Genomic DNA, 27978 nt, shown 5'->3' with positions numbered 1-27978 from the left:
ATATATTTTAAAAATACTGACAGCCTGGAAGGTCTCCAGAGAGATCTATAAGTAATATAGCATTTAATTTTTCTCTTTTATCAAACACTTGATTGCCTCAAGGAGCCTCAACCCCAGTGATACAATTTCCTAACCTAGTATTAAACAGATGTAATTATTGCACTTTCAATTTCATACTCAATGCTCATTCGTACACTCCTAAAGAGGCGATTTAACCTAATAAATCTTTAAAGCACTTCATCTGGAGAGGGGATGGGTGAAAGAAAGAGAGGTTCATGACTGCATGTTTGCAGGTAGAGAATCTATAGATGCAGATGATTGGGGGCTCATCTCCTGTCCTTTTAAAATGCTATCTCCTGTCCTTTCAAAGGGGACGGACAGAGTGAGGGGGTTGGGGGGTAAACCATCTCACACTCTCGGAAGGGGGAAGTCAGATTGTGCTGTGAATTGGGGGAGGGAACAACAACAGGTCTATGGGCCTCTTTCTGGGCTTCTCAAGAATGTTATTGGGGCTCTCTCAGTCTTGTGGTCAAATGCGAATAAGCTCATAACCGACATTTTTCATCTTGTATAGTGTTATAATTCATCAATATTTAAAATTAAGATTTTAAAAAAATACCAATCCGCTTTAACCTGCTGCACTTCCTTGGCGTCAAATAAACAGTCAACAAATAAAATTGGAATTTTTTTTTTATTTAAATTTTTTTTTCAGCTAAATTGCTCGATATGCTTCAGTTTCACGTGTGAGTTTTTCTTGGTCAAATGAGAGCAGAGGTTGTATAGCAGGGAACTGTCATGACAGGAAACAGCAAGCAATGAGCTAATTACTACTCTCTCTCTTTCTCTCTCTCTTTCTCAGTCTGACTCTCTCTCATTCTCCCCTCCCCCTCCCTCCCACCGTTCCTACCTCCCCTCGTTCCTGCCTCCCCTCTCTTTTTCCTTCCCTCCCTCTCTCCCTCCCTCTTTAGCGCTGTCTCCTCCAACAGTTGAAATTCTACACTGGTATGCCTCAGAGATCACCATGGAGACGAGTTCGTTGCTATCTTCCATGTCTGGTCTTCAGAGGGCAGAGCACTTACAGCCTCTGCAGACCACAAGAGTACGAATGCATCCTAAAATGCCTTTTTGACCATTCAGTTCTCTTTACATGAAGATATATATATGTATATAGCCTATATATACACAGAGTGTGAGATTATTATGCCTATAGTTTACAGTAAAGCTATCAATGTTGGCATTGTCATTTATATACAGTTTTGTAGCATTTTCTATGCAAAAACATGCAAAACCATCAGAAATTAACTTTTTTTGTATTATTTGGCAATGTTTGCACACTTAAACAGATTTTCAGTGGCATACCTTTACAAGAACACATTTCTTTTTAAACATATAAAAACATACGGCTATGCCACCTGGATCAAGCATCATCAATTGGGAAAAATGGCTTATGTCAGTGCATCAAAAAATCTATGTATAATATCATGTCTAGAATATTAAATACTTCATGCTTGTAATACAAAATACAATTTGCCACAAAAAAAAAAAATTTAAATATGAGGGCAAAATCTTAGCTAGGCCTACTTTAAATATCATCTAGGGTAGTTTTTTTCCACGTTTGCTGGCAAATTTAACTACTTCGTATCATGCATATTGAGATACATTCTGCAACTTATTTGAAACTTCAAGTAACTGTTCAATTGCTTGTAGATCGTCTGTATTGCGTAATTTATACATCGTGTGTAGGCCTATGTGTAGGTATACTATAAACTGTGAAATGAGTAGGCCAATATTGTGTATTCTTGTAGCTACATTGTCTTTTACTGTCACTGTTGCAATGTTGGTGGACAACACGAGATTTATGTACATGTAGTAGTGACAATAAAGTGATTTGATTCGACAGACAATGAATAAAAAGATGTGATGCGAACAAATAATTCGATCTCTCGCGAAGACAGCGAATTAATCACACTCAAATATGTAAATAAAGGCGTACGTCAGCCTACTCATTAGGGATACGTGACTGTTATCTCTATGTGGTACTTGGATGAGCTAAAAATAAATGCACTATATTTTTTTTCTACGATATTGCTACTACTGCCCATCGCCTACTGGATGTCTAGTTTTCGATCTGCGGGGGTTCATGTACTTGTAGTTTCTTTCCTCTTTAGCTCTGGGTGGAATGCGCTGAGCGCCCGGATGGCAGAACGACATTACCCAGAACTCCCCGCGCGCATGGTTCAGGCAGGCTTCTTTAAGCTTTGGGAGTGTTTCCCATTTAAACAAACATAGCTAATGCTGAAGATGGCGGATGCGTAGAAGTGGCTTAAAGAAACTGGAGTGTTTCACGGGATACATTTACACCGGTAAGTGAACCGAAACACTTCATCGCGATCGTAAATGGAGACATTTAACCAATTGTTGTGTTCGTGAAACAATGTTACGTGATGCCGGTTATTCAGAAGTACATTCTTGTCCACGGTGAGGATCTTGCCACCTAGTTATTCTGCCTTTGAGACAATAATCGTAGTAACAGTGTTGCCAGATACAACAATCTCCAGCATGTTTGTTTACTTTTCATAACAAGATCCGTCTGTGGATTTTTGTATTCTTCTGCGACCATAATAACATTTTGTCATTAATCGACGCATTTTAACACTGTTTTCCTAAGTTGGTGAACATTTTGAAGAGGTTTGAATCTAGTCTGAATCTTTTGAGATGAACTACTACTCAAAATAATTAAGTTTTTTATTTATTTACTGTACTATTACCGTTGTTGGTTTATATAATTGTAAGGTTATTTCCACAATCAATAGATTTTTTTCCCTTGTTTTAAATCTTTGATCAGCAGCAAGTTTGTTTACCAGTTTGTGGATCACCTGATAGTTTACTTAACATGAGCTGAAGTGAGTTTGCTTAAGCATAACATATTCTTAACCCTTTATCTGTCACTATCACAAATACACATTTTTATAAATTCTTCCAACTTTTTTCTTTCTGATTTTTCACGAAAAACTTGTTGACCTCAAACGAGGTTCAGATGTATTGTGTGGTGTGATGTTATGTTATGAGGATGTTTTGTTGCTTTTGCTCTCAGTTCAATATGAAGTTCAAATAACCCAAACAACAAGATGGTTTCCTGGTTAATGACACTGAGGGTGGAGATTAAATTATCATAGGTCAGCAATGAACAAATCAAAGCTAGGGATTATTTACAGTGTTTTTATGCTTTTATTTTCCTACCTACCAAACTGTGCTGCGTTAATCAGCTGACAAAACAGTTCAAGGGTTAATACAATTAAAATCAGTTGACCACTTTAGTGATGCACAAGTCAGCAGGATAACTCTTATCTTTTAGATTTTGTATTTTTTGTTGTTGTATTGCGTATTTATGGTGACAAAGTGTGGTGTAGGTTGTACGTACCTACTGTACTAGATGCTTGAATTATGGCTGTGTCACAAACTCCAGTGATCTCCACCCAGACAGTATTGTTGGACATGGCAGACGCGTTTTGGAACGTGTACATTGTGAACGTAGGAACATGAACGATTCTTATCAGAGTCATCAGACACTATTTTTAACACTCCCATTCTTTGCACTTGCAATGTTAATTGCAATGATTTAGCCTGAGGTATTCAGTGCACTGCAGCGCTACTGGAAAGTTTGATGTTCTTCTGAATTCAAAGCGATTCACATTTTGTAGTGATCCAAATGCTGCAGTTTGTGAGCTAGGAGACTTTGACCACATCCCACGTTTCAAAAATATTCACTGCCCATTTATAGAAACATCACAGAACCACAGTTGTAGGACCAACGTTTCCTTGAAATCCACATGCACTCATGTTGACACGCTTTGAAATATACTTTTGGTTATTATTTGCACACTGAAGGCACAGGTAGATATCATGCTTGCACTGTTTAGTAATATATTTGTAGAACCATAACTGATTTGCTTTTATTGCCTCTACAGTGTAATAGAAAATCTTCCTGATAATTAATGTTATTAAATTTCAAAGCTGGGTCTGCAGCCTTTTTAGCCTGTACTAGTGCACTTATTCACAGCTTAAAAATAGTTTAACATGAGTGTGTATTTTTGAAACATTTCCGTGGATTCATGAGAACAGAACGTGTGTTATGCTCAGCGGTGTATGTTGGTGCTCACACGCTACGGGACCCACGGATGCCCTGACTGCGTGTGGGAAAAGACCCTCTGAACTCTTCCTCACACTAGTCGCAGGCCGCCCCCCTCCTTCCCCCTTTATCTGTTCCTTTCTCCGCAGCTCCCTCTCTCTCACACGCCGAGCGTCAGGCTGCATTAACTATGAATCAATCTTGTGTTGAACGCTTTGACTGCAGATGGGGTTAAGAATTAAAGGATGCATAGATTCTCTGTCCTCGTCCATTTGTTAGCTCTGGCTCTATAACTCATTAACTCGGACTCTCTCAGGGGAAGAAAAAAATGCTTGTGCAAAAGTTTTCCCATGATTTTTGAAGGACCATCTGAGTTTTGATTTGAGCATCTTTTTCTTATTTTGATTTCACTGTTGTGGCTCAAGGAAGAGTTAACCCCCCCCCCCCCCCCCCCCCAAAAAAGAATTATTGATTATAATTTTTAGGGATGTACCTGTATATCTTTTCAATGTAATGAGACTGAATCAGAACAACTTGAGGCAAAAGCACCATAAAAGTATCATAAAAGTTGACCATATGACTTGTGCACTTTATTTCATGTCTGAAGCATTGTGTTATGAACAGACCAAAATTTAAGTTGTTATTCACTGATATGTTTGCCACCCAGTGGCCATAAACTTGAACCATTGAGTCAATGTTATTTTATTATTATTTATATGCTATTATAGTATTTATTTAGATTTTTGTAAATTGGCTTTTATTTTTAGCTTTTAGATTTTCAGTAATGTTATGTCCTTTTTTTATTTGTATAATTTTTTTTATATTTATATTTAGCTTTTAAATTTTAGTTTTAGTAAATTTATTACGTCTTCAGCTTATTTTATTTCAGTTAGTTATTTAAAATGTCTAAATTTCATTAAATTTTTTATCAAATAGTTAACTTTATTTCAATTAAAGGAAACGATTTTAATAGTTTTATTAAACTGTAACAACGCTGGTCAGTTATTTGAACTCATAGCAGTCGATTCAGTCAAATGATCCGACTCAGACAAATAGCCTAATTCAGTCACGCGTTTCAGAGAAGAATGACTTTAGTCGCAAAGCTATCATGTGACTTTGAAAGACTTGCGCATAAATGCGCAAAAGTCTTATGAGCCATGTATATGTATGTATATATAGATATACATATATACGTTTGTATGTGTAGGGATGCACCGGTATGAACATTTTATCATAAAACCGATACATTGACCGATAAATAAAAATCCAAATTTTTATGCAATTTTTGAGAGCCTGATTGAGCCAAAAACACAAGTCTCACCACCATTAAAATCCATGTCTCAAGCACACAATTATAATGTTCTCATTATAATTTCATCTTGCACTTAACTGTGTTTTCCTTTTTGAAGTGATTCCTATCAAATTTCAAGCAACTCAAAACTTTCATGCCGAACAGTGCGCATCTGAAGCGTCTCAGCTGTAGCAAATATTCCATTATTTGTCGGCTTTAATATATCGGCCAAATTTTCTTTTCGGGCCGAGAATGCAAACATTAAAAATGACCGTATATCAGCCGATATCCCTAATATATCTATTTATTGGGGGGTAATTTTGGAGCTTGACAGCCCTAGTCCCCATTCACTTCCATTGTTTGGAAAAGAGCGACTAGAATATTCATGCAAAATTCAGCTTTTGTGTTCAAATGAAGACAGGAATTAAATATGGATGTTATTTTCATTCTTTGTTGAACTATTCCATAATGTCTAATCTATAATAGATGTTCGTTTTTGCACAGATGTTTTGTGGCTTTCCTCCTGGATCACAGGAGGTTGTGACTAGCGAAACGGCAGAATGACTAATGTGCTTCCCGTCACCTTTCTGACACTTATCTGATCGGCCTTAGCTCATTTAGCATTTTTCAGTCCTCGATACGTGAAGAAGCTGAAATGCTGCCGTTCTCTGAGCGCGATGTGAGAGTGAAAGAAGGAAAACACTGTGGTTGTGGGTGACGGTTATTTTCAGAGCAGGGAAAATGGTCCAGTTAATATCAAGTATCTGTGTGTTTGTTTCAAATGTAAGATTAATGGTGTGTGGGGGGTGTATAGTGTTGCTCCAAGGCGCTTGTGTTGGTGGCAGTGGGTTGAAACAAAAGCTTGATTGTTGCACTAATTGAAATGTGATACCTGTTACTTGCGATGGCTTTTTGCTCTGAGTAGTTAAAGGTGTTGGTGCAGGCGGGTTATTTTAGCCCTGTAAACTTTTAATATGTGTGGCGAGGTTGACTCGCATCTCGTGATGAACCGCTTGGAACCTTCAGGATATTAATGATTTACTGCACCTCAACGATCCTCCACGAAAACATTTTCATACGTAACTCTCCTGGATCTGGATTTACGATGCTAATTTGTAGACCGCTGTAAAGTTTCCGGTTTGCTAACTAGAGAAACGAGCATAAAAGTAAAGTTAGTCCTTCTCAATGCAGTCCAGAGACAGTAATGCGTTTGATTCCTTTCTGTCTTTGTTTACTCAGTTAATAAACAACATGTTGTGAACTTTCTCCCTTCACTCTTTAGACGCGGATCAAGAGCTCAACTGTGAAGGTTTGTTTGTCGTATGTCAAAATTTCTGTGCGAATCATTTGGAAACTTATGAGTCATAATTAAGAGTCTCTGCATGGCATCTGCAAGCGAGTGTCGTCGTGCGCTCCGGATACATTTTACAGCTCCCTTCAGTGTCCTATAGCACAAGTCGAATTTAAGAGGAATTTGTAAGTTGCATCCAGCTGTGGCTGCTTGTGTAAAGCTGTGTTGCCATGACGACACTCCTGCACGACTGGCTCAAGGTCGTTCGGGCGGTGACGTCGAGCTGGATGTGCCTGGCGACGGCGTGTGCTCGATATGCACACATACGCGGAAGGAAGCTCTCTGCAGTACTGTGGGTGTCTGAAAGTGAAACTTGGAAATGTATGCAAACGCGTTCTGTGCATGAATACTTTCTCTTGAGAGGGTGAAAGGGCTTGAGGAGGAGAATACAGTGTTCGGTTTTTCATTTACTCATTGCTGTCGTACTTAATTTGTTGAATTTTCCAGCCCAGTTTCGGATTTCTCCACGATCCGTCATTGTTTTCCTGTTTTTGCCGTCAAAAGCAGATAGAAAAGAGGGGAAACGGCTAACGAGGTTTAAAGAGTGAAAAGTGCACACTCCTGTTCTTTTTTCTCTCTCTCTCTCTCGTTTTTTGGCTTTCTCACCCTTTGCTGAAGAATGCTCGTAAAACGGGCTCACCTGAATGAGCCCACGGGAGGGTAAAGCCCTGGTCTGGTCTTGTTACCATTGTAAAAAGTTAGCAAGACTTGGTGTGTGTTTGTGTTGTGTTTAGGGCCCTGTTGTATAATAGTAGAGAAAAGTTTTAAGTCACGAGGTAAATGTTACCAGATGCGTTCTTCGGCAGTTGAGCCTAGAGGAAGGGGGGGGGGGGGGGGGTCGATGGAAAGAGAGAAAGTCAACTTTGGATGAACTTCTCAACTGCTTAGCGGCCACCTTGTTTTCATTTTGCCAGCATCCCCAGCCCCCAATTTGACGAAAGGTTTGTGGAGAGTTAGTCAGAATTCCACACTTACAAAACTCCATTGTATTGCTGAAGTACAAACTACAGCCGAACTGAATTAATGTTGAATATTTACTCTACAATCAAAGGATTAGGTCAACGCACAATTAATATGCTGTCATTGTTTACTAGCCCTCATGTTGTTCCAAACCTGTATGAATTATTTTCAAGTTTCCAGGTTTGATGTCAGTGATGCCAAGCTCCATTCGTTGTCACTTGACCAATCATAATGTTCCAGCTTAGAGATTCCTTTAAATGAGTCGATAATGACTTTCTTCTGTGGAAAATTAATAAATAATAAATAAACAAACAAAAATTATGTTTGTCAATACAATGAAAGTCAGTGGGGTCAATGTTGTCTGACTTTCTTTTGTGTTCTACGGAGTCAGAAAATTAAATATTTATTTAAACTTTTGGGGTAAATTATTTCTTTAAAATAGCTAAATATAGACCGATTTATCAGTCTCTCACTATTCAAAATGTCTTATTTTATACTTCATGAGAAAATGTTTAAACCAAGAACTTTTATCTGGGTGAGCTGACCTGTTCCTGTAACTCTACATTACTCCAGGTGAGAGTTTTGTTTCAGTGCAACTGTGGGTTATGTGGACATACAGTTTCATACACAAGTAGCCTAATTAAAGTGTTCAGCCTTTGAATATTGCTACTGACATATGAAAGTGATCTTTAAACATGAACTGTGCCTTTCCTCTTCTTTCTGCTTACATGCCCCTTTACAATTTTATGCTTACCTTTTCCTGTGTTTAGTAACTCCTCACCTCTTGCACCCCTCTGTTTGTATCCATATGGATGGGATGGATGAACAATACCAGTATAAACTACCGTTCAAAGTTTGGGGTCAATAATAAAATTAAAAAAAAGAAGAAATTTATTCTCGTGCTCAACAAAGAAGTACATATAGTAACATGTAACTACGTCACCTTAAAATAAAATACAACTTTGTGCTTTTGTAATATAAAGAAAACAAACAGGATGTGCTTTCCGACGTCTCTGTCTCTGGACCGCGTCGCAAAAATGAAGGCTACTTGCCTTCTATATATCTATAGAAAGCTAGAAATGTCTACTTTCAAAGAACCAATTCTTATCAAAAAACAAATACTTTCTGATTATGTAATCTGTCTGTATAAAAGGTGCATTTCTCTCTAAAGGCGAGAGTCCGTATCGTCAGTCAGCTTCATCTTTGCAGCCAACACGGACTCAGGAAACACTAGTTTATTAATAAACAATGCTATTTTTTCCAGCACATTCATAATCATTACTTTTGCCGGTGCTTTGCTGCAAGCTTTATCCATGCTCTAGAATGCGGAATAGGCTATATATTATGACCCCCCCCCCCCCCCCCCCTTATATATTTAAGTAATTAAATTAATATAAACATGCGATTAGTCGACTAATGGTTTAAATGAATGCAAGAAAAATCTTTAGGCGGGGGCAGCCCTAATATTTTCTGATAATTTAGTCAAACAAACGGTTAGCTCCATAATTAATTTGTTGTAGGTTATAAATAATAATACAATTATACTATTTTATACATTATAAACATGACTGAATGAGCCATGTTATGGAAGCACCTCACTGCAACACCATTGGAGAGTAGACTATTTTTTTATGTCTACCTTCACACCGCAAGGCTTATTTGCATCCAAGTTTGATGCACCCCTCTTTTGCTCACTGTATTTCCATAGGCTTCATCTTTCTTTGTTCCTGAGGAGCGTCATAATCTCTCTGTCTCAGGCCGATAATCTGATGATGTTGAAGGGACAACGGCGAATAGGATTTTAGCATTGCAGTGATTAAATCAAAGGTAGAGTACAAGCTTGTGATAAAAACAGGTATGCTGTGTCTTTGCAGCAGAGCAGATGCACCTCATGCGTCTGCCTCGACAAAAAAAGATGGCACCAGGTGGGGAAAGCAACGGTCTGTCCCTTTAATCACATCATTTATGTTTTAATTAGCCACTGCCGCAGCCGTCCTGTGCTGTCGGGACCGGTCACACACCTGAGACACACGTGCCACTCATCAAAGAGCATGACAGACGGAACGGACACCACAGTCTTGCGCTCTACGGTTGACCAATATGGCTGAAATGCATATTTGCATTGAATATATTGGCGATTTCAGAATCGGTATCAATGTCAGTCCGTATTAGGGTTCTGGGTTTAGATGTTTATGACACGGGATGTAGGAGGGTCTTATGGCTTTCAGTTGGAAATGCATTTCATCCTACTGGATAGAGTCCAAGACCGTGTGGTAAAGCAGATTACATCCTGGTCTCTCTGCTGTCTGTCTGCCTGTCACCATGGCTTCACTCGTGTTATGGCCTGTTGTCAAGGTGACGAGGCCAGTCGTGGGCGGGGACTGCTCTCCTCGCTGTGGAAAAGATGATGGGCGTCCTCTTCCCTTTAGGAGGTCCATCTATCCAATACACTATTAATAGAACAGCTTGCAATTGCATTGGCCTTTTGTCATTACTAAATTTTAATTAAACTTGAGTTATGTATACATAGACTGCCATGGTCCTGTATATCATAACATATTGACGTGAGCTGCTTTACCTTTCACTCTTTGTGGTTGCAAATTACGAAACAAAACCCTGATGCCAAAAGCACAGGTTGACACTGTTTGGATGATTTATGACATTAATTTCACATCTTGACATTTGTCATTTATTTCAGTGGGTGGACTAATCCAATCTTTTTGTCTTTAGCATGGAGTACAGACACTGAAGTTGATGACAAATGGTAAACATTTTACAGGAAGTGTCCCAAAGGAGCTTGTTGCGACTGCTTGTACAACATTTGATATGAAGGGAGGTGCCACCATTGACTTTTGTAAGATGTTTGTTTCGGAGCCTAGCAGTAACAGCCTAGCAATTAGCGCACATGTGACATGCTATGCACATGCTATGACACATTCAGCAATGTTAGGTTTCTAACAGCGCTTACAGTCGCACATGCTATGCTTAGTCCCTTAGTTGTTTTTCTAGCTTTTATCAGTCAATCAATTAATAACAATTAACATTGTTGTTAACAACAAATGTAAACCGTAAATAACCCTAATTTACTACATCGACTAAAACTGAAATAGAATAAATTAAGCTATATATATATCATATATGATGATCCATCTGAATTGAGCGATTTAGTCAAATTTATTTATGAAGAGACTCGATCGCTTTTTATGATGAACATATTGAATTTATACTTTTATTCACATATAAACATTAATCAACTCGCTCATTAGTTGTGGTAAATAGAAGCTCAAGCATGTTCTCTTGACATGCAAGAACCAATGAGGTTCATTCTTGTTACACAGCACATTTGAGCTTCAGCAAGAGGTTTGTTCTCGTGTGTCAAGCAGATTCAGGTGAGCTTCTGTTTATATTCGCTGATCAATGTTTATATGTGAATAAAAGCCTAAATTCAATCTGTTCATCATATAAAGTGATCGTGTCTCTTCAGAAAACTGGACTAAACCACTCAATTCATAGATTAGTTTTACGATCTCTTAACTCTGAACTTGAGTTGTTGAAAAGTTGTACTTCTGATGTGTCAAAGTGGTAGTTGCGTAGCTGTCAATTGAGGGCCAGAAAGCTCTCAGATTTCATCAAAAAGATCTTCATTTGTGTTCCAAAGATGAACGAAAGTCTTACGGGTTTGGAACGACATGAGGGTGAGTAATTCATTCTCAGGCAGAATTGTAATTTTTGGGTGAACTAATCTTTTAACTATATTATATGATATGAATATGAGGGGGGGAAAAAAATCATACAGGGGCATTTATGCTTTTTATTTATCATACAGGGGCCTTCTAACTGCTTCATGTCCGTCACAAATCAACTGTATGAAATGTAAGATGAAGAACGTAGGTCTGGGGTGGAGTGGGGCAGTGCAGGTGCGTTAAATCACTTTATTTGCGTTATTTTTCCACAAATAATTAACGTGCTAAATCGACAGCCATAAATAAATAAATAAATATTATATATATATATATATATATATATATATATATGTTTATATTAGCCTGGCAAGCCAGACCTACATCAAGATGTTGGGTCTGGCAACTCACCATTGACACGGCTCAATCCGAGGGGCGGGATAAACGGCTGTCTTTCAAATCCCTCTGCACGCAATAGGACAGCGCTTCATCCAACCAGAGCGTTTTCCCAACAGCTGAGCTAGTTGATAGATTCAACTTTAGCCATATCTGGCCGGCAAAACTACGAACACATCTTCCTTTTTTTAAGAATGACTTAAGTGCCATTCTTTGCTCTTTTCTCAAAGAAAAACTTAAGTCCAAGTCCTCCAGAGTCGCGGACAAAGCCGATTCGACAGACTGTTCTCCAGCAGCGCCGTCATTTTTTGTTTTCAAGTGGCAGGTAACCGTCGCAACTCTGTCATCATATGTTAAGCCTGCCCCGCCAACTCTATACACGACGTGATTGGCCTGACCCAATTTAGGTTTTTGCAGCTCGAAAGTCAATGGAGAGTTGCAAGACTGCCCTGGAAGCAAAATACATTTTGCTGGCGCTAGGGTGCGTCTAGATTTTTAGGCTATGTTTATATTATATAAACTAATAAAATGGCTAAAATGAAAACTGAAACTATAAAAATTCTAAATATGAATAAATACTATAATAGTGTATTAATAATGCTAAAATAACAGTGCTCTGAGATTAATCACAACGTTACATTTGATTCGAAGTTAAAAAAAGACTCCTCTCATCGACATTTCGATGCATTGGAAAAGATTCATGGTTTTCATACTCTAGTGTTTCTGGTGTTAGAGACTAATATGCTAATAAACTTAAAATAATATAACTTAAAGGGACGATTCTCCCAAAAATGAACATCATCTGCAGAACACAAAAAAGATTTACTGAAGACCTTTGGTGTCCAAACAACATTGACATTGTCCAACGTAACATGGACACAACAAATAATTTTCTTTAGTGAGTCAGTCATAAAGGTTTGTAATGACATGAGGGTGAGTAAATGATAGAATTTTCATTAAGTGAACCATCCATTGAACGGGATTTTGATGCAAGAATCACCTCTGATCGATTGAAATGTACCAATACCTTCCCTATGGATTGAATTGAACCACAGTGATTGATGTTCTGTCACATGCTTAGAAATCGGAACACGTTAAAGGCTGATGTGCCTTTTTTTGCCTAAGGAAAGTGTCACAATGCTTTCTGACAGTTTGACTCATCACCTGTGCTTGTCTCCAATCAGCATCTGACCAAACAGTGTTCAGGTTCAGTGCGTAGTGACCGATCTCTCACTCAGCACCCAGTCAGACACCATCAGCAGTGAGGACAGAGCACTGCTGACCCCAGAACAGGTCAGGGGTTATCTTTAAGAAAAGAACAAGCTAACAAAAGCAACTGGCCTTTAACCCTGTTCATTCTGCTCTTTAGAGCGTTGAGAGCTAGCTGACGCTTTGCTTTAGCAAGTCTATATATGTAGAATATGCTGTTACAGGAAGTTTCCAGGTTTATTTATAGATTTAGTTTTGTTTTGATGAAATTCAGGTTAGGAAGGTCACTGCATAACTGTGGTTTTGCACTGATATGATAGAGAATTTCACCTAGTTGACATTGATGACTGTGGAAAAGACGCCTGCACCAATTTCACATGCATTTTGAGGTAAGTTTTCTGTCAAGTACCCGTCTTTTTGAGAACAACTGTTTATTTACTGATTTCCATCTCTTTTGACATTGTAAATTAAAGGAAATTATGTCCCCTATCAAACGTTTTGTGTAGCTTTTGCCATTTGACTGGTTTCAGACCTTCCTTTGTGTGAAGCTCAATTCGTTTTCATGAAATAACTGTGACTTGCCAGTCAGTCAACGGTTTTCTGCCAAAGTGACTAAGAGTGTAACCTTGAAATATGCAGAGAAGCCTTTTGAACCCAACCGGGCTTCATCGAACGTATTGGCAGTTCAAACTCGATTAGTTGATTTTTATCTTCAATATTGGAGGCACTTTGGAGCGTTCCCCAGCCTTCGGCCTTTCTCTCGTGCTCCCTGGGTGCTCAGCCCGTTCGACCTCTCTGTTGTCTCAGTGCTCATAAGTCATTTAAACACGCTTTTAATAGTGTTAGCCTACATCGAGCTGGCGTTTAGCCCGTGTTGGGGCAGCATGTGGTGAGGGAGAGGAAAGGGAACCTGGAGAACAGAAGGGGTCACAGGCTGAGGTCAGCATAGGGCACTTAGCTCCCTTTACTATGAAAACTGCATAATTTGATTTGTGAATGAAGATGATGGAGGAGAAAAAAGTATTCAGTTTATTCTCCAGGAGAACCAGCTGTTTAAGTGAGAGAAAGTCACAGGCATGGTCTGTCTCGAGCCAGTCCAGTTTTGTTTCACGACCTTCATTTTATATTGAAGTACCAAAGTTGTTTAATGTACAAAATGAAAGGCATGAAAACACCCCAAAATGAATCAAATTACATCAAAAATCTACTCAAAAAAGATCATTTAATTATTTAAACCATTTCAGCAATTTAATGTTTTTATAAGACAAATAAGTTACGGATTAATTTAACCAAATTACTGTTTAAGTTTGGTTTCGAGTTTTGATAGTTTTGCCATCGACATCAATTTAAAAAAATCTTCTCAGCCCTTTTAAAGGTTATAAAGTCTTTTTATTTTTTACACTGTAAAAAAATTATTCGGTGAAAGCTGTGGTTGCCAGAAATGTACTGTAAAAAAACAACAACGGTAGAAACATTTTAGGTTTTGCAGATTTAATTTAGATTTACAGTAAAAAAAACTCATCTCATTAACTGATATAATGGTAATATACCAGTCTATTGAAGTACACCAAAAACAGGTGGTGATGAGAATGTCACATGATGAAGGAAGCTGAGAAGCTAAATACTAATATATAGAAGGTGCACAGTGTCATTCAAGGTAACACACATGACACTAAAGTAATGCAATAAACATTAATTTGACAACATTAGATGTAACATAAAACCCTAATGTACATAACTGATAAGAAAAAAAAACGAAGAAGAAAGGTATTTCAATGAAAGAACATCAAATGTGAAGTGTCACTCATGGAATTCTGGGAATGTCAATTTACATTTTTTCACTGCAAATTATACGACTTGTTCTTTTTCACTTTGAACAGTATTTTACTGTAAAATTACATTAAATGTAAAGTTAGATCTATTACAGTTATTCGCCGCATATAGTAAGGAAACTTACTGTTAACCAAAACAGGTTTTTACCGTAGCCTTTTTTTGTTTTTTACTGTAAAAATTATGATAATTTTTAGAGTGTACAGTTATATTGTTACTTTTGTTTGATTAATTGCTTTAAACAAGCTATCCATTAAAAATCCATCATTGGACTGTTCTAGAAAAGACTTTTAATAAATATCAGTAGGTAGAAATAATATAAAAAAAGATGAATTATGATTTTGAAATGATTATTGTCAACATCTGGATAGATCTTGATTCATTTTTAGTAGTTTCCTCCTGAAACATTTGTAATATGTTTATACGTAAATGGCACAAGGAGGTAGTTTTCACCTTAGCAGCAGCAAATTCATATTTACAGCATTACTTTATCTTCAGCATCAGCACTAAAACCTTTGCGTTAGCTCTTCTGAGTCGTCCTGCTTTTAACATTGTTTGAAATCCCACGTTCTACCGATTTCAAAACAAATCCGAGCGGTGAGAAAGAAACGGAGTAAAAGAAAGAGTGCAGGGGGGAGACTGGAAAGCGAAAGAGAGCAGCGATCCTCCTGCCAGTAGAATCCTTTTGTAGAGGTCAGAGTTCAGCTGCTGTGCTGCTATTGGCTGAGGAAAGGTGAAATTAAAACCACTGTAAACTTTTGACCCTGCCGGAGCTGCGCAGGAACGCCCAGGACTAGTTTGGAATGGAGCCTACGCTCTTCCTCTGTTTACTCGGAGAGAGAGGGAGAGGGAGGGAGAAAGAGCGGAGGCTGGAAAAAGGAATCGACACAGTCACAGTCTGGAATGAATAAGTTGTTCAAGCGCGGAGAGCAGTCAACATGAGTTCAAGAAAAAAATAAAAAAACACAGATGGAAAAAACCGAGAAATGCATTTGGGTTTTAGGCTGCACAAGTTTCTCTCTCTTTCTTTCTCTTTTCTCCCTTCCTTCATGGGTTCAAAAATCCATGGATGTTTTTCAGAGTGGAGCTGTGCTCTTTAAATGGGCTTTTTTATGAGGAAAATGAGGCCCACCCTCTGCTTTTTCCATTTGCTCTCAGAGCTCTGTGTTTTTATGTGCTTGAAAGAGTGGACTGCACTAGATGACCAGGCACATGTTACCCTTCTACCCCCCGTTCCTCTTTATTTTCTACTTTTCTCCCTCACTTTTGCTGTCTTTTTCTTACCCTCCATTAGAGCTGCACGATTGTGAAGTAAAAATGCGATATGCCATAACTATTCGATATGCGATATACGATAATGCTTAAAGTGTGTAAAATAAACTTTAACATATATTTAAGCAGTGTTTTACTGTAGCATAAGAAGTGTTATTTTAACATCAGTGTAAACCACGGGGTTTAGGGTTTCAGGAAGCCCTACATTAGAAACTGAATAATCAAATGTAAAAAAATAAAACACTGCTTAGTTTTCTCTGTATGAATTAAATATATACTGATTCTTATTAAAGCTACAAAAGTTATTCAGCCAAGAGCAGTGAGTGATTTTTTTTTTTTTTTTGTCGTTTGTTCATGACCCCAGTTATTGCAAGCTGTTGCGATATGCATTTCGCAATATATACATTTGCGATATTTCAATAAATTCGATATATTGTGCAGCCCAACCCTCCATGCTTCTTTCTCCCCGTCAGGCTGCTGAAAGCCCCTCTGTCATAGATTGATGAATGAATTTGCATAGTATGGTGTTTAAATAAATTTGTTGTACCTCTATGCTTGCTTGTCCCCCCCCCCCCCTCTCCTGCAGAGGTGATTCTGCAGCGCTTTCCTGCAATTTTCCCGAACTCTGCAGTTTTTGCTCCACATGGTTGGTACCGGGAGCATGTGCCAGTTTCTTGAAGGAGAGGGAAGGCGAACGTTCAAATGCTTTCTCTGTCTCCTCCTTAATCTAATACTTAAAGACGCGTAATGTGTTAGTATTGCACAGCAGGAATTACTTATTATCTGGTGGTCTGTTACAGTAACACAGTTGGATTAACAGATTTATTGTTATGAATTACAAAATGGGCCTGTGGCGCACCCATAAGCAACACCACATACACATTAGGGCTGCGCAATTAATCGGATTAAAATCGACATCGCGATATGGCCTGGTGCGATATGGTATTATTAAACCTCAAAAGGCTGTGATTTAATTCAATAAATATAAATGCATAGTGTGCTTCACACACAGTGAAGGAGAGCACTCTGATCTGCCTCTAATCTACTGCTTATTCTTCAAGCACACGTGGCTTGTAATATGGTGTTCATATTTGCTGCATTTATTGGTTTTAGAGAAGCTTACTATTCTATAATAAATGTAGTGTACATTTATATTAATAAAGTATATATTATTTAGTAAAAAAATACCATAAAACAGTAATATTATGAAATATTATTAAAATTTTCAAATGTTTTCTATTTGGATATATTTTCAAATGTTTTTTTATTTATTCCTGTGATGGCAAAATTTTCAGCATCATTACTCCAGTCTTCAGTGTCACATGATCCTTCAGAAATCATTGTAATATGCTGATTTGGTGCTCAAGAAACATTTATTATTATCAATGTTGAAAATGTTGTGCTGCTTAATATTTTTGTAGAAACCGTGATAACAATATTATTTCAGGACTCTTTGATGAATAGAGTTCAAAAGAACAGCATTTATCTTTTGTAACATTATAAATGTCTTTACTATCATTTTTGATCAATTTAATGCATCCTCACTGAATAAAAATGTTAATTTCTGTATATAAAAAAAAATCATACGGACCCCATATGTTTGAAGGGTAGTGTATATATAATATAATATAATATAATATAATATAATATAATATAATATAATATAATATAATATAATATAATATAATATAATATAATATAATAATATATAAATGTAATAATAATGATAATATAAATAAAAATTATCGCATCAATAATAATTATAAAAAAATTATTATTGATCTGAATCTGCGTTAAAGTCCAGGTAGAATGTGAATTCAAAAAGAAAATGCACTCACAATCCATTTTATTTCTATAATGTAACCCTAACCCTGGATTTTCAAAAGGGGGAAAAAAGTAGAATAAAGCTTGATTTCGTATTTTTATTCATCAGAAATTGATTGGACCATGAAAAGAATGAATGAATTAGTTTGTGCACAACCTGTTGATCATGGGATGTTACACCCATTTTATCCAAGCTGTTGTGATGTAACATTTTAAATGTTTATTTTGCATTCCATGGCATCACGATACTGAACAAAATAATTGCAGTATGAAATTAAATTGTTCACCTTAATGCACAGGTATGGCCACTCCCTCTTTGTTAGACTTTTTTTTTTAATGGTTTAGTGGAAGGAAACTTAGAAAGTGATGTGCTCACGAAACACAAAAACAGTATTGTCCTTCTAGAATGACCGTGCTTTGATTGTGATCATTTTTCTTTAAGACATCAGACCCCAGATTTCTTTTTGTGCCGGACTGCGAGTTCGTCCAGGTTTGGCAGTGAATCGTGTGTCAGTACGCTTGAGCTCAGATAAAGCAGCGAGTGTTACTGCGAAAAGCTTTTGGATGTCTGCACATGTACACACATGCTTGGCACATGTCTGCGTGTCTGGGCTGTTCGCTATTGTTCTCTCTCTTGCTTTTTCTCACCCTCCTCCTCCTCCAATCATAACCAGTCTCTGTCCCTTGTTCTTGTTCTGTTTTCTTTCTCGTTTTTTTCCTCCCTCCCTCCTTTCCTTTTTGTTCTACCTCAGCTCATCCCTTGCACTTGCTGTCTCGCTCCTCTCTGCTGCAGAATGGAGCCGTCCTGAGATGGTCATGGTCACGCAGGGTCTATCGCAGAGAAAGAGAGCGGCGACCAGTAACTTGTGCCACCTCGTCCTCCTCTTGCACCGTGTCTGAATAGATTTTGCCACAGTTCATTTCCACATCCTCGTTTTGAAAAGGCAGAGTGTGTGTGCGTGCCTTATTGTCTGCGGAGGTTTTGTTGTGTATGTGTTTGTTTTTTAGTGAGTGTTTCACTGAGCTCAGATTTCATGCTTTATTTCAGGCTCTGCCAGAATGTGGTGGCTATTCTGAGTATCAATGGCTCCTACTTGAGAGTCATTCTTCATCCATTCCTACATCTCTTCTGTTTCTTTACATGCTCCATTCATCTGCTTTTAAAGAAACATTGCATTCATACCCACATTATACATACTGTAAGTATCTATGATGTGTGTTCCCATTGTGACTGCATGCGCCCTAGTCTCAACGAAAACATGACTGGGCAGATATATGTGCTGTCACATGTATAGTACTTGCCTGAACCTTAAAAAGAAGTAAACAGCAATCATTCAATTTGCTGGTTTAAGCCATTTGAAATTATAGGCTGAAGGGTTTAACGATTAATATTAAATTAGGTCTGTTATTTAATATCAATGTAATATTACATTAATATGATATTCAAGAGGACTAACTGAAGTGGATCAAAAAATGACTGCATAATAATAATAATACTTATATTTATTCTATACTTATTATTCAAACTGTAACATCAATATATCAAATCTAATATTTCAGCCAGTGCAAGTTCATTTGAAGTGGGTCAAATTACAGCTTATTATTATGTTAGGGGGTAACAGTTTAGGACCCAAGGACCAGATGTTTGAAAGAAGACCCGGAGTCAGAATTATAATAAATTGAAGAAAAGATTTATTGAAGATAGTTTGCAGTTTCATCAGCAGAAGTCAGCTTCAAGACTCACACAGGAGTTCGTAGGCCGCCCCTCTTACAGTTACAAAGATCACAGCAGTTATACCCTTCACCAAGGTCTAAGCTACGTCCTTGCTTCAGGTTGAATGATTCTCATTGGCTAAGAAATAGATAAATAGTCATTTTCCACACATATGCAGATAGACTGAAGCATATCTCCAACGATTATGCAGCTGACACTCTGACCCTGAAGTTAGGCACGTCGTGGCCTTCCAGGTCGCAGACTTGGGTTTCTGGGCGCCAGCCTCTGAGTCAATCTCCAATAATGCCAGTGGTTCCTTAACCTGTAACCAAGAAGACTAACACACTCACCGACACACAGCTTCCACAAGGTTGGATTTGGCCAGGCTCTAATTATAAACAGAAGAGTTCTCTCAAAACATCAAGATAATGCATTCTTTCTCTCAAGGAGAACTACACTTCAGTCTAACTGGAAACTAAGGCTTTAACAAAGAAATGGTCCCTTAAACTATAGATTTCACTGACCCCTGTGACCATAGTTGTCAGAGTACCCTAGAAAAACGGATGAATGTATTGACACATGTTGAAGACCTTTCTCAAACAAAACATCTTTCCATATTTCATTTCTGGAAGCCGGGCTACATGAGCAAGCACTGTTACTGAAATAAATATACAGACATTAGAGAATACATGAAAATAACATTTCAGTAATCACACTGGTAACTTCTATAACAAAGTAAAATCTCACAAGCACAGAGAAGTCATTCAACTCATGTGATGTTTAGAAGGAAAAATATCGATTAATACCTTGATTATACATTACATATACATTGAAGTAGCAGTGGATTCCAATCCACATGTTATTAAGACCTGTTGTTGTTGTTATTAATATTAGTAGTGGTATTATACATAATATCAATATCATATTAGATCTAATAGTTAATATCAAAATAAAATTACATTAAGCATTGACCTTCAATTCAAGTGAAACTGAAGTGGATCAAACAAAGAGATTTGAGTCCAGTTATAATATGAATGGAATTTGAACTGAGCTCACTAAATGTGTAATTGGTTGAAATACTGGAATGTAGAGCTGCACGATTAATCATTAAAAGATCACAATCTTGATTCCAACACCCGTGCTATCTTATTTCTAAATGACTACGATTCGCCTGTCTATTAAACCTTTGACAAAATCACAGCGTAACATTCAAATCTGCTTTGCTGCCTCTGAGCCAGAGAGAGCATTTGTCATGTACGTATGAAACGGCTTCACAAATTGTCTTTTCAACCACTCAGTATCATTATTTCTGTTACAATAATTCAAATTATCACAGAAGTACTGGGATAAAAGTTTATAGTTTGAATATAAACACTGATGTCTACAGTAGCGATCAGAATAGAACTTGATGCTTCAAATACCGATTGTATCATTGCATCATCATTACATCATTGAATCATTCATTCGTGTTTCGTTCAAAAACGCTGATTAAACAACTGAAGTATTTCATTAATCATTCATTCAAATCTTTTTTTTTAAATAGTTGATTCAAAAAAAAAAATTTAAATAGGCTGCACAACATGTACGATTTTTAGATTAAAATATTCAAAGACCACTTGAACAATGTTATATATTTTGTTGACTTGTGTACTTACATTATCTCAAATCTTTCCAACAATGTTTAAATCCAGAGAAATCAGCAATTTTAACCAGTGTAACGGCCCGTGTCATTGCGTCGCCTTTCAAAGACGTCACATCCGCGTTACCCTCGATTTCCGTTTTTACTTCCATAGAAACCAAGGAAGCACCAAAGAGACTTTAATATATTGTTTTATAAAACATGTGAGCAACTGTTTAAATACTTTTATCAGACAACTAATAATTGTTATATAGCTCAACGTGGTTAGTCTAAGTGTTTGAATCACTTGTTTTCTTGATTTACTGTGAGTAAAGTGTTTGTACCATGTCTCAGAGACGACGCTATTTTGTCAAGTGTTTTTGTTGTAACAGTAATGCAGCATTTTCTTTGCCATACAATATATTTTTTAATTAATTGCATGCCATTTAGCAACACAAGGCATCCAGCTTTTATTACTGGTAATATGATTACAAATTGAATTCATCATATAAAGTGACCTGTACGAGTAGTAATTCAACACTTGCGGCTGTTTTATTAGCATGAAATAAAGTAATGTGAAGGAGGCGGATCTTAAACGTTACTTTAATCATAAAATAAACAAAAACAACAAAACGAAAGGAGCGGCAGTGGCCGAATGCGGTATATAAGCATAATAGAAACTGCAACGTAAAATATTCCAGGCTCTTGGCCCCGCAACGTTATTAACTTAAATACATTAGCTCATCCATGAACATGATTTCTGCTTGAGTTCCCTTCGGATTGCTTTCCGTCGGCTGCGGAGGTGAAGACGACGACTCCCATGATTCCACTCTCATTCACGACGTCATCAAGCTCCGACTTTATTGTTTTGAATATTGTTTTAACATTTTGTCAGAACCTCTTATATTTTACGTTGTTTACTTGTCTGGTCATAATCGTGGGAGAATCGTGATCTCTATTTAAAAAAAACAAAAAAAACATGATTCTCAATTTGTCCACATTCGTGCAGCTCTGGAATGTTTTATTGCAAATACAAAGTGAGCTGGATATTTTTTTTTTATGTTTTATTATCATTCATGTTTGGGTCTGTTTAAAGTGTGTGAACATGAAAGAGCTTTTGAAGTGAATGAACATGAAATAGCATTAACAAACCTATTTGGCTTCCTAAATGTGTAATATTTCCAAGTGTAACCAGGTATTCAGTGAGAACAACTGTGTAATGTGCAATTTGCTGTCCTCTGACAGTCAGTACATGGTGTATGTCTTGCATTCACTTTTCTGTAAGTGGCAGTTTGGTTTAAAACAGCTCCTGTTTTATAGAAAATGCCAGATGGAGTTTTTATGACGTATTGAAAATAAGCTAATAACATATTTAACCTTAATGCATGCTTGAAGTGTAATTTGTTAAATGGCTTGATATACCTTTCATTGCACATGGAGGACAGAGTCGCAGGTGCCGCTGACATAATTATGTTTCTTTTCAATAATGCATTTGTCCCTTTAACTCAGTGTGATAGTTTTGAACAGCCCATTGAATTTCACTGCTGATATGTATGGAAAAAGGGCTCTGAGGTACTGAGGTGGACTGTGTGTTGTGTGTATTTGGCGACAGGAGGCAGCCCCATCAATAATGCAGGTTCTCTCTGTATGGGGTCAAGGCATGATGGGATATTAAGACGTTACCCTACTGGTCGTCAGGGAAACAGGCAGAGGAGACGGCAGCAATTGGGGAGGGTGGTGGTGGTTGTGGTTTTGTAGCCTATATCTGTCGAATTTGTAGTCGGTAAATCTCTAGTTTTTCATATCTTAATTTTCATTAATAAATTATTCTTTCCCCTCCAGCCAGTGTATTAGTATCCATAAAACGTGACAGATGCATTTGTATTTACAAATAACCGTTGAATTCACTGCTTCTGTATTTATACATTGTGAATATTGCAGTACTTTTTTAAGTGCTCTTTGTCTCGTGACGATGGTTAATAACGTGTCTAGGGCTGACACAGCTCCTCTATTAAATTCGAAAACTTGATTTAAAAAAAAATGACCCTTGTCAAATACCGGAAGTGGTGCATTCCAAGGACGAGAATCCATTAACCGCATTTCGTGTATTTTTTCCCCCACTCTTTTAACCGATTGAGGCTACTAATGTTAGTGTCCTCTCAGCCCCGATGGCAAACATACTGCTGTTCTCCCTTAGTCAACAAATTAATAACTTTTATAATGATATGAAAGCACGTACGGTAGTGTACAGTATATAACATACCGTTTCATTGTCTGTTTCAAATCCACATTTGGGATCCAATCCAGCAATGGACTATCGGTGCCTATTAATCGACAAAACTGGTCCTCTATTTGTCACTGTGTGGCATTTTTCATGCATGAAACTATTTCCCTAAAGAATAGGCTAAGCCTCTATGTGTGTAAATATTTATATATATATATATATATATATATAATATAAGTGCATGTAAATAAATACCTAATTATTCTTATTTTAATTAATTGTTCTTATTTCATTATTATACTGTGGTATTTAAATGTCGTCATTTCGTGTCAAGATAATATGCCTTTAATTATAAACAATTTTACTGTTTTACTTCTTATATTTTGACAGATTGAACATTGTCAAAAATTATATATATATTTCTAAATATTTGATTCCTTATATGTAAGCAATAAGGTACGAGAGGCTGTGGCGTATCCTGAATAAGTCACAGCTTCGCTTTGCGTCATGCCTTCAGCCGTGACTTATTCACGATACAGCACTAGCCTCGAGTACCTTCATTGCTTTTATAAAACGGTTACCACACAATACAAATATTAAAACTGAAAAATATGTATCTATGCAACTTTCATGAAGGAAAATCACTAAAAGCCTTCCTTTAGCTGGAAAAAAATTGTCCCTGACCGTAAACAGCAACAGAAGTTACATGCATTATTTTTCCATTAGAAGAAAATGACAGCAAAGACTGTCTTTATGAGTGAATGAGTCAGTAGAGAAGACTTTTATATTGAAAGGACTCAAACTTGTGAACACGGAAAAGCAAGACGCAACTGACAAATGACTAGGGTACGGGAAAACCCATTGACTCTTAAAAGGACAAGATTTCGCAGCAGACATTCAAATGGATTTCTTATTATGAATATAGAACTGACCTGAAGGAAAATGCTGTCTACTGTAAATGCAGGTACACTCGCTTACTTGATCCCTCTCTCTCTACTCTAGCTTCAATGAACAATATAAATGAGAACAAACATATGTTTACGTTGCTAAGAGTGGTTGTTAGGGGTGTTGTGTAGTGATGCATAGAACTGCTTGGTGAAGCGGTCATAGCCGTGTTTTATCTTGAATAAAACACAGCTATTGACCAATCAGAATCAAGGATTGGAACTTACCGTTTTATACATTTAAATAGTTGTAAGTAGCTGGTGCTAGCATAAACATGCTGAATCAAGGGTAAAAAAAATAACTTGTAGAATATGGCTCCTTTAACATAATTTTGCGAAATTAAGTTCTTATTAAGAGAGTGATCGAGATGATGGGTGGTGGTGTAAGATAAAGTACCCACGGAAAAAGACAGACAGACAGATTAGCTTCGAAGAGACTGAACAGAAAAAGCAGTTTAGACCATGAGGTTGAATATGTAAATATGATTGCAAAGAGCCAGCAGGCTTTTTCCAGGAAGAGGAAGCGGTGACGCAGAACTCGGTGTGTGTGGGAAGGCGCAAACAGGATGCCTGTTTTTGCTGCTTCCTGATTCGGATATTCTCGATAACTTTCCCATTAAAATATCCACGTCCAGTCTTTCTGAGAATAATGGCTCTTTGCTCAGAGATGCTCATCTGGTGCATTCTGGAAGAAGCAGTTTGAAGAGCTCAGCTATAATGAGCGATGCTCTTGTGTGTTTTTATCAGATACCCGGTTCACCTTTTGAACTTCTGAAAGATGGGGAACTGCATCACTGTATAATGGAGCCGTAATGTCCTTAAAACCCATTCGCCATCTCGACTGTTAGATCGGAAACATAAGAGCTCCATACAGAAAGAAGTTGCACTCTTTCTTGTATCCTTGATCCTGCCGTGAGCTTCTACATTCCACATCTCCTGCTTAATTAAAAGCGTATGTGAAGTGCTCATCCTTGGACTAAAGTTGTCTCACTCTTGCTCTTTTTCTGTCTCAGTATTTTGCTTTCACTCGTTCCTCAAATTCGCATTCACGCTCACCCTCGCTCTCTCATGCTCTCTTGAGCAGAATGTTGATGTGGTGTCTGGTTTTGTTGCAGGTGCACTTAGAGTTTCGATGAGGCTGGAACTGTACATGAATGGAGTAGTAAAAGAACAGGTGAAGTCTTTTACTCTCTCATTCCTGCTAAACAAATCCTGCTAAAAACAGTCTAAGCTGGTTTACTGGTCTCAATTCAATTGGCATTTAACTGGTTTTGACCAGCTGAAAAGTGCCCAAAACCCTTTTGAGACCAGCCAACAGATCAATTTGGACCAGAAAACTATCATTGTTTTTTTTCAATAGATATGTTATTCTAAATCCGTATGACCTGCAAATGACCTCTATATTCTATAATAGAAACAAATGGGGACTGAGGCTGTCAAGGTCCAAAATTTAATAAAAACACCATAAAAGCATCATAAAATAGTCCATGTGACTCATTCACTAAATCTTCCGAAGTCCTATGATAGTTTAATGTGAGGAACAGCTCAAATTTGCGTGGTTTTCTACTGACAATTTGCCCCTCTGCCATTGCTTTCAAATCTAATTTGCTTTCATGTATATTCAGTTTTTTAAAATGTGTAATATATTCATAATAATTTATGTGAATTGGATTCGATTTGAGTGTATATTGTGACTTTAGTTGTGACTGAAGACCAGTGTTTGGCACAACATGCTCGGAGCAACCGCAACCCCTTATCGTTACTTAAATATGTTGCATTGGTTTTATTAGGGTTTCTCAACCGCATAAAGCTATTAAATGGCTTTAATAAATTGGAATGTAGCCTAGGCCACAAGGTACAGTGACCACTTTACAGTGATCAATTCAGGGTGCCTTTTGTCATTTTTAGAGTCTTGACAGCCCTAATACACATTTGGAAAACATTTAGAACAGTTTAAAATGACATAAAGTTGACTTTGATGACAGAATTTAAATGTTGCCTTGACCTCAAAGGGTTAGTTCACCCAAAAATCATTAAAAAGTAATTAATTACTCAACCTCAGAAAGCAGAAAGCTCTTGGATTTCATCAAAAATATCATAATTTGTGTTCCGAAGATAAACAGAGGTTTTACGAGTTTGGAACGACATGAGGGTGAGTAATTAATGACAGAAATATCATTTTTGGGTCATCATGAATGGTTATCAGTCTATCATTTGTTTCACTCCACTGTAGAGTTCAAGGAGATAGAAAGGGTAAAAGACGGAGCCAGAATAATAAAGAAGTTGGAAGATGCAAATGCTTCAGCTGCAGGTTTTTGGTTTGTGACAGACAGCTGTACGTGTCAGCACAGGCAGTGCAGTACGGGCACAGTTGTGTACTGTCTCTCAGTCTTTCTCAGGAATGATGAGCTCATACTGAGAGTTTTAAGGTGACAGAGGGCAAACTGTGTGTGTTTTTGTGTGTTTTCCTTAAACGGATTGTTCACCTAGAAATGGATATTGTCATCATTTACTGACCCTCATGCAATTCCAGCCCTGAATTCATATACAGAACAAACATTAAGATATTTTTTATAATCTCTAGGCTATATATTTTGGTCCATGTATTGAAAGTGTAGGAAATCAACATTTTCATGTTTTAAAAAGTACATAAAGACATCGTAAAACTAAACCAGAAGATTTGGTTATGGTAAACAGAAGTGTCTAGCAGGCTCGTTTGCGCTCCGGTTTATCATATTTGATGTTCATATTTGATGTCCATTGATCAATGTTTAAATGTCAATAAAAGCCTAAACTAAATATGTTTATCATATAAAGCAATCATGTCTATAAGGCTTGGCTTAAACAGCTTGATTCCCTTTTTTATAATGTCTTTATGAAATTTTTGAAACGTGGAAATGTTGACTTTAAAGTCGCTATGAATTTTATAGAATCTAAAATCCCAATCAATTCCTGCAAAATTGGCAAAATCCAGTGACACACACTTTTTTTTTTTAAGAACACTGTAAAAAACAAAAGTTTCAACTTTTAAAAAAAAGTGTTCGTGCCTCTTTTAAATGTTAAGTTTAGTAAACTTAAAATGTAAAGTTGTACTAAGTGACAACTTGGGTATTTGAGTTGACTAAACTTAAAACTATGGATATAGATCACAATAGAGCATAGTTTCAGGCAGACTTTAAATCAATGGACAAAAAAGATAATTAAAAGTATATATATATATAAAAATAAAAAAACGGTCTTCTGAAGATGAAGAAAAGTGTAATGGGTTTGGAACAACGCGATGACAGGATTTTAATTTATGGGCGGTGAACTATCTTTTTAAGCAAGGGGAAAAGGTTGTTTGCATGTGTGTGTTCAGCGAGGGAAGGGGAAAAGACTGCAATCCGATGGTCTGTGCTTTGAGATTTCCGCTGAACTCTGGGAGGGGTCAGGCGCGGGGCAAGGTCAGGGCTCTAAACAAACACACTCACACACATGCACGCATACAGCAAAGGGTCTATGACCAGTGTGACAGAGACCGATAACAGCAGAAGAAG

At 37.3% G+C, this 27978-nt stretch overlaps 1 protein-coding gene across 2 annotated transcripts in view; it reads left to right on the top strand.

The window, feature by feature from the left end:
- The first annotated feature begins 2217 nt into the window (after positions 1 to 2217).
- ncoa3 (nuclear receptor coactivator 3) overlaps positions 2218 to 27978 on the top strand; it is a 45472-nt gene continuing 19711 nt past the window's right edge. The window contains exon 1 of one of the 2 annotated variants that reach the window (XM_082155236.1): positions 2218 to 2363. The gene's annotated coding sequence lies outside the window, so the exon portion shown is untranslated. The other variant, XM_082155237.1, reaches the window with a different exon arrangement.

The sequence above is a fragment of the Leuciscus leuciscus genome (genome assembly GCF_965113295.1).
Source record: "Leuciscus leuciscus genome assembly, chromosome: 23".
NCBI lineage: Eukaryota > Metazoa > Chordata > Actinopteri > Cypriniformes > Leuciscidae > Leuciscus > Leuciscus leuciscus.
The sequence above is the reverse complement of the archived record's forward strand: the minus strand, read 5'-3'. Positions and strand labels throughout refer to the sequence as shown.